At 40.2% G+C, this 7,658-nt stretch overlaps 1 long non-coding RNA gene across 1 annotated transcript; it reads left to right on the forward strand.

The window, feature by feature from the left end:
- Positions 1-4,222: 4,222 nt before the first annotated feature.
- Positions 4,223-7,193, forward strand: LOC104954538 (uncharacterized). Its single transcript, XR_799344.1, has 3 exons — positions 4,223-4,345; positions 4,835-4,912; positions 5,162-7,193. It is a non-coding gene; the product is annotated as an uncharacterized lncRNA (long non-coding RNA).
- The last annotated feature ends 465 nt before the right edge of the window (positions 7,194-7,658 follow it).

Below are 7,658 nucleotides of genomic sequence, written 5' to 3' on the forward strand. Positions count from 1 at the left end.
AAAAAGACTCGTTTGTCGTGCGGCCCGTTACTCGTAGAGAACTTGGGGGTGTGGTCACGAAACTGTCCGTAAAGACCCCGCCAAATAAGTTGAGTGCACCGCACCGACGCGCGTGGACGACCAGGAAATGACCTCATGTCCGCCCCGCCGCTCATTTACCCTCGTCATAAGACAGGAGACTCCTACTTTCGACCGCTGATGAGGAGGTAGGTGCACTCGGTTCCTTAGTAAGGTTTCTCGGAAGGCAATTGTGGGCCCCCCGAGGGGTCCTCTGAGTCGCCAGAAAAAACCCTTTTTTCACCGGTACACCCGCACTAGGGGTTGGTTGGGCCAAATAACCGTCGGGCGGGACAGTACACCCGTCACCGTCTCCAAGAGTACCCGGGGTTTGGAAAGCCACGACGACGTCCACTCGGTGGTCGAGGCGGCCGGTACACGCGAGTGGATCCCCCCTTCTGTCTGGACCCGGCCACCTCGAAGGTACTGCCCGGTCTTGGGCCTTTCACGGGGGCTGTTGCTCTTCAGCCCGACACCTTGACAGCTTGGCACATTCCCCCAGCTTGGCACTTACCCGTGGGCGGACGCCGGTATGGTGACCAGCCGCGGGTTTTTCGTGAGCTTAGTCTCTACCACCCCTGCGCCGCGGCCGATATTCGTTCCCGTCGCTTCCTGTCCGGCCACAGAGATTCTTCACCGCTGAGGTACTCCATACTAATTGAGGAGAAGAAAGGGAAGAAAGTTTGTAAAATGAAAGAGACGAAAGTTCAACAACGAGCGTGCGACTTCTCTTTTCCTACTTGTCAGGTCACTCCGCACCGGCCGGTAATATATACCACCCGAACGTGTGCCCGTAAAGTCCATGCGCAGCGCGACGGACTCCCCGGGGGCGCGATTTCAATATCTATTAAGTCATCCACTTACGAGCGTTATCATACCAATTCTCCATCATGGGGTATCTCACGCGTCATCTCCCGCCTGACACAAAAACTTACCTGTCTCACTTTCAAGACAACGATTTCTAGGTCCTTTTTTTGCTTAAAGACCTTATTTAATTACTTCTCAACCCAAAAACGTGGTTCTATCAACCCGACGATATCCTCCGTCCGTGTCGAGTTTGTTGTCAACGAGGCCAATAAATAAACACGCGCATCCATCTAAGACAAACCGTCTCTTTTTCTGGGTTTCCAAGGTGGGACTGTGTTTTTTGTCTGTGTTTGTGTAGAGATTTATTTTCCTGATCATTTTCATGTTCATATGGCTTGGTGTTAGAAGTTTTATAAAATTTTTGGTAAAAAATTCTTCCTTTTGTGCATTCATGTTTCGTACATCGTAAGTTTTAAGTGGTTATTTATTTAATTTTTATCCCGTAGACACACTGCCGCGGAGGATACTACCCTCACGTAGTGAGATTTATACCTCCGACCTATTCGGGCGAAATCGACCCGGACTCCATGTCCCAGAGGTCAAAATCGACACCGAGGTGGTTAGTCGGACCGACCTGGTGAAATACTAGGTCTGAGTTTGGTACTTTGTAATCACTTTTTACTGTCTTAACTAGCTATTTTTTAGTGCTATGTTATGTACTAGTAGTACCAAAGCAGTTTACATTTTTATCCTGTCACAGGATTTTCTCCGTCATCGTTTGCGAACACGGGGAAAACGTTCGTGTCGAAGTTGTCAAACCTAGTCTCGAGGGTTAAAACTCAGTTATTTAACAGGCGCTCTATAAACATACTAACGTGTTTTAAGATGAAAGACTAAGCCTAACAAATTCGTGGAGAGTACATACAACCCCTACAGAAGATTTTTTTTAGTTACTAGTACATTTGAAACCAAAACGAATACAAGGTCAACATTCTATCCTGAGGAGTGTCGGTGCGACTGTTTAAGCAGTTACTGTCTCGGGCACCGAACCAGGAGTAACGGGGACCTCGATTGTTATGTCTAATTACGACCTATGAAATTTTATCAGGAAAAAGGCGGTGGGAAACTGTCACCGTAGGACGGGGTGAGGAGAACACACCGACATTCGGGTTTGACCGGTACCCTAGCTCACGTACGAGTCAGAAGGAATTACTAAAACGTTTCTTGCCTGGTATAATAGCTCCGATTAATGCGTTTCACCGTTGACTGTGAAACACAGCGCACGGCCCCGTGGGAGTGGCCTCAGTGTGTTCAGGGACCTCTGCAGAAGAACGGTGGGTTATGTATTGTAACCCTAGTTCTAGAGTGATGTGTGTGTGAAAAATGCATTCAATAAAAACGATTGCATTCATCCCAGAGTAAAGTCATCTCTCTCAGCAATTCCCCATAATGTCTCGTTGAAATGAGCAAGATCCGTTACATACGATGTTAATTGGGCACCCATTATGAGACACAATTCCCCACTCGCCGCCCCAGTTGTAACTCCAGTAAAGGAGGCAGCCAGTGGGCGCGTGCATGTGAGTGTGATTAACCGCAAGAAGTGCTGTCAAAGCGCTATGCGGGTGCAGGGAGATTATGGCCGGCGTGTTGCAGAAAACACACCTCGCCTAGTGTAATAGCTCCGATTGATGCATTTCACCGTCTGTGTGAATACGGCGTTATGGCAGGGCGTGCGGCCCCCCGAGGGCGTGCCGTGGTGCGTTCAAGGACCTCTGTAGAAAATCGGCCCTTTCTGTGTCAGACCTCCATGAGCTAATCTTCCTTTTATGGAAGGTTTGGCGGCGGAGTGGGCCGCCAGAGAGTGCTACAGCTCCTTAGCTGCAACCCCACAGCTGTTTGCAGGTCCCCAAACACAGTCTTATGGGGAATGGAAGCTTAGCTGTGTACTGAATGGATGGACAGGACAGTGAAACTGGGGTACTCACTCCAGCTTTGCAGCGTTCCTCCTCCATTCAGCCTGTTTTTCAGGTCTCAGGCTCGAAAACGAGTTCCATTCTAAAAGGGGTAAATTAATAATATTTGTTCTCAAAGCAATGATAAACCTTTGAGTTGAATGTAGAAAAGTCAGATCAATATAGATTTTTATTTTTATTTTAAAGTAAATTCAGATTGAACATAGTAAACATTTTTTAATAGTAGTGTCTGTCCAAAAATAAACCATTACTTATAGTGAAAACCACCCTTGAATGATGGTAAGGTGGACTAAAAGCTTTAGGAATCCAAACTATAACATATAATAAGTACCCTGTATCAAGATTGATGCAAAACAAGTGACATTTGACCTTTATAGAGAGGTTTAGCAAAAAAACTCCACCTCTGAGGTGATTTGGGTGTATTTTCCATATCTCTGGAAACCATAGGTCGATTTTGATGATTGACACCTCTTTTGAACCGTTAGAGCCAATAGAATCGAGACAGAGTTCCTAAATCCATCCAAACATTACCATTGGTGAAGAGAGTGATGCGCAGCCAGCATGCCCAAAACCGGAAGCTCTCATACACTCTCTCATAGCAGCTATATATGAAAATAATGTTATGATGGATTAACAGTAATCATTTCAAAGTGACAGAGACATTGGATTAACCTTCAGCAGCGTTTATATGCGTTGTAATGCCATTGAACACCACTTTTGATCAGAAAACAGCAAAGGTAAGACGTATTTGCAGTTTTGGCCCCGTAAAAATAAATAGTGTGTAGTCTGGTTTTGCCTTTGCTGCCCTGAGTTTTGGAATCTGTGGAATCTCAGCTTTCGATTGATATCTTGTTTGTGCAGATCCGATGAAGTATAAAATATTTCTGTCGTCGGTGAAACACCCCTCCTTACTGCATAACGTCTCTCATTATATGTGTTATAATGTTTTTTATCGCACGTTGTATGATTATATAATCATATGAGCCGTCCACTAGAGTCTGTTGATATGCTCTCAGCTCTCCAGATTAACAGCAGCATGAAAATAACCTGCCGATGCTCCATGTCGGAGGCTCCGGTAGAGTGCCGGGATTTGCGTGTTTACCCCCTTAATGTCTGACCAATTGTTGAACAGCATTTCCGTACACATGACTTGTGTTTAAAGTTCATAGTCCGTTTGAGTTTTGCCCGTGTGAACGCAAACCGAACCTTCTGAAAAATGAAACAATGTAACAAACTGTGGCCTGGCCGGCACCAGAGAAGTGGACTATTAGGTGTGAATGCGACCTAAAATTAAACAAAGTAACAGGTTTTCTTTGTATTGACATCCATACATAAATAGTAAAGCAAAATCTCCTAACAAGTATCTGTTTGTACTGCTCAGTCGCCGAGGCTCAGGACTCATGGAGGACGATGAGGAGCCAATAGTGGAGGATGTGATGATGTCATCAGAGGACCGCTTGGAGGACATTAATGAGGGCATGGACTTTGACACAATGGACATTGATTTGGTAATTCAAAGCTGCAAGAATCTGTTGGATAATTTAAAAAATGTTGCTTATTAACACATCCAGCACTTACAGAACAACATTATACATTATTTTAACTGTTTGTGTTACAGTGATTTTAAGTCTAGTATTCACTCATGTTATGGTCTGAGGGAAATATCTGCCTCCTTATTTGATAAATGCTCCACTTTGTTAACAAGTCACTATCACTAACTGTCTGTCTGCTGTTTGGTGCTGAGCAGTTTTGAACAGTGGGGTTTTAAAACGTTTTCTCTTAAAACAGCTGCTTGCCTTGACAGTTGTTATGACTCAGTCATGCTTTACTAGTTGCAACATTTCCGAGGACGTTTCCTCTAAATAAAAAAGTGTTGTTGCTTAGTGCAAAATAACAACATTTGCACATGAGAATGAGCATTTGATAGTTGATGAAGCACATTTGTTTCTATCTGTTTTGTCAAACTATGAAGTTCTGACACAGCCGTTATTTTTCAGCCTGCATCAAAGAATCGCAGAGAGAGAACTGAACTAAAACCGGACTACTTTGATCCGTCTTCAATCATGGATGACTCTGTAAGTATTTACTTATTTGCTTCTTTTAAAAAGTGGCCATCGTTACTCACAATTGTAGGCCTGTTACCTAGAGGGATGCAGGGTGGCAGCAATGAATAGCATTAACAACAATAACAATGGATGCCTAAGGCAACCCTGCTAGATAAAAACCCCATCAACAACTCCAGAGCAATGTCAATAAACCACTTTATTAGTTCTGGTAACCTTTCAAGGCTTTACATTGTTAATTGAATTGTGTGTTTTTTTTAGGTTCTCAATGTTTCCATGTTCTAAAACAAATGGATGCATCAAGGAGAATGTGTTATCAAATCCTTGGAAGATAAGATGGATGGCTGTTCTCTGTGAAAATCAGAATGGGGCGAAATGGACTGCTATAAATGGTTTGTGAGACACCAACGTTTGCCTCTTTAACACTTTGTTAAACATTTAGAGCGAGAGCTTGAATTTGAATTTTATTCTGATATTTTCACACACAGGACTTTTGTCATGTTGCAGCTGCAATGTTTCTGCTTTTGTTCAGTTACCCTTAAAACAACTTGATGTTAGTTTAGCAGTACATACAATATGTGGCAGGTGCATGGTGAGGGGATAATAACAGATTGAAATTCAAATTAGTTATATATACCTTTAATCTTTTTGATTCAGTAGACAGGAATTGTCTTATGTAAATACATAGTGGCCAATATACAGGAGGGGTGAACACAATTTCATGAACACCAGTTGATAGAAATACAATAACCCTGCAAAATAATGCTTCAGTGTTCAGTCAAACACTATAAGGACACTGCACTTTGTCACAGAGGTATTCATTAATGTCTATGATCATTTAACAGCCATATTTTTAGAAATGATCATAGACTCCAATCAATTCCTCTCTGATGCAATCTTAACAGAAATTGAACGTCATAAGATTACTAGAATCAACCTCATTACAGGGCTATTGAATTGGACTGCATTATAATGTAACGGTGTCAGCGATATTGCGTTTACCTGCCGTACTTTTAAACTGTAGAATTTGGCATGGCATGTAGCCATATATCGAAACATGTATACAGTAAAGTATAATGTGAACTGGCGTCTCATATTGCTCAAAGGCCTTGCCAGAAATTATATACGACATTCTCCGATTTCTTTGTGATGGTATTTTTTAGAAATGTATGTGTTCTGCTTTTATACCATATGGATGACTTTCATTTATAGATATTTTGTAATGACAATCAAATGTAAATGAATGGTTTCTAATCATGTTATTTCACATAGATGTTGAAATAATCATTTTTAATGAAAATGATTATGTTACTAAAGATATGGCCAGTTGTTTGTATTTTCTTTGAATCTCTTTAATATGAATGGGGCAGAAGTAAAGCATTGCTCAAATGTAGTAATTTGACAAATTGATGACTGCATCTACAATTATTTTTGAATATTGGGAGCATTCAGAGTATCATACATACAATTTTGACTCAACCTTAAACATGAATCTATAAACCATAACCTCCTATATCCTAACTATTTTCTCCACGGTATAGTATCTAGTAATATCTTATAAAACAGATATGCCATAGATTAAATCTTTAATAGAAAATGATTTTTTTAAACGGGTGAGAAAGCTGTGTGTGTGGTTTCTTTTTTTCCAGTTTGAAAGTGCAGGATTTTTTCAAAAGCCAATTTATTTGATGAGCCACTGTTGTGTGTATAAGAATAATAGAATTATTCTAAATTACAAAGTTTTAGAATGCTTTAGTCATCTATCATAGTATCAGAATTGTATATTATACAATTATAGATGTGTAATATATTGTGAATCGGTGCTCATTTTATCATTGTTTCTTTTTGCTTGAAATTTTAGGGAAAGTTTAAATAGAATGTAACTATTTGAAGTTCACCTACTACCTTGCAAGTATACATACAGTACATTGTTTTGTTTGTCTTTCAATGGATTGTTGCGATATTTCTTTACCTCTGTGTATAGGTCTGGTGGGCAGAATAAGATTTAATGGGAAATGGTGTATTCATATTGTAGTTAGAAACAAGACCCTAATATTCCTCCGAATCTCATCATAAACTGGACAAAACGGATCACATGGTTTTTAACATTTCCATATACATACTGACTATTCATATGAGGCAGATGAGAAAAATACATCTTAGAATTGCTTGTATATTTACATGAATCTTTCATTTTGAATCTTTGTTTGCATTGAACTGCTGAAAATGTGCATACATCTGTATGTGTACACATTTAAATATGTGTGTATATTAAATTTGTGTTTTTATTCTTTTTGTGTCTTATTTTATCCTTTACCATTTGTATTTATGTCTGATGATGTAACATGAACCCTCTGCAACTGTGTGATATTTTAATTAATACCTCTAAGTTGTAGTTCATATGAATGAAAAGTTGCAAGATAAAAAATAAATACTCTTAGTTTGTTTATTTGTTAAAAATACTTAATTTAACAACATTTAGCCATGTTTAACACATTTTCTTTAACTATACTATTAATTAAGTTAACATTGATTGGCTTTTCAGTTTAAATAAGTTTAGTGAACATTTTTGAAACCATGGTTACACTATGATTTGTGAAATGAAGGTGGCTTTTACACCTCCCCCCCCCCAAAAAAAAACGAGTTAGTTATGTTATTTAAGTTTAGTCGAATGTCTTTTATCCCGTTAAAATAACCGTTTGAAAGAAATTGGACGATACGGAGCCCTCTATAGTCCTGGAACACAGAGTACCGTACT

Source organism: Notothenia coriiceps, unplaced genomic scaffold, assembly GCF_000735185.1.
Source record: "Notothenia coriiceps isolate Sejong01 unplaced genomic scaffold, NC01 NC01_scaffold00000493, whole genome shotgun sequence".
Taxonomy (NCBI): domain Eukaryota; kingdom Metazoa; phylum Chordata; class Actinopteri; order Perciformes; family Nototheniidae; genus Notothenia; species Notothenia coriiceps.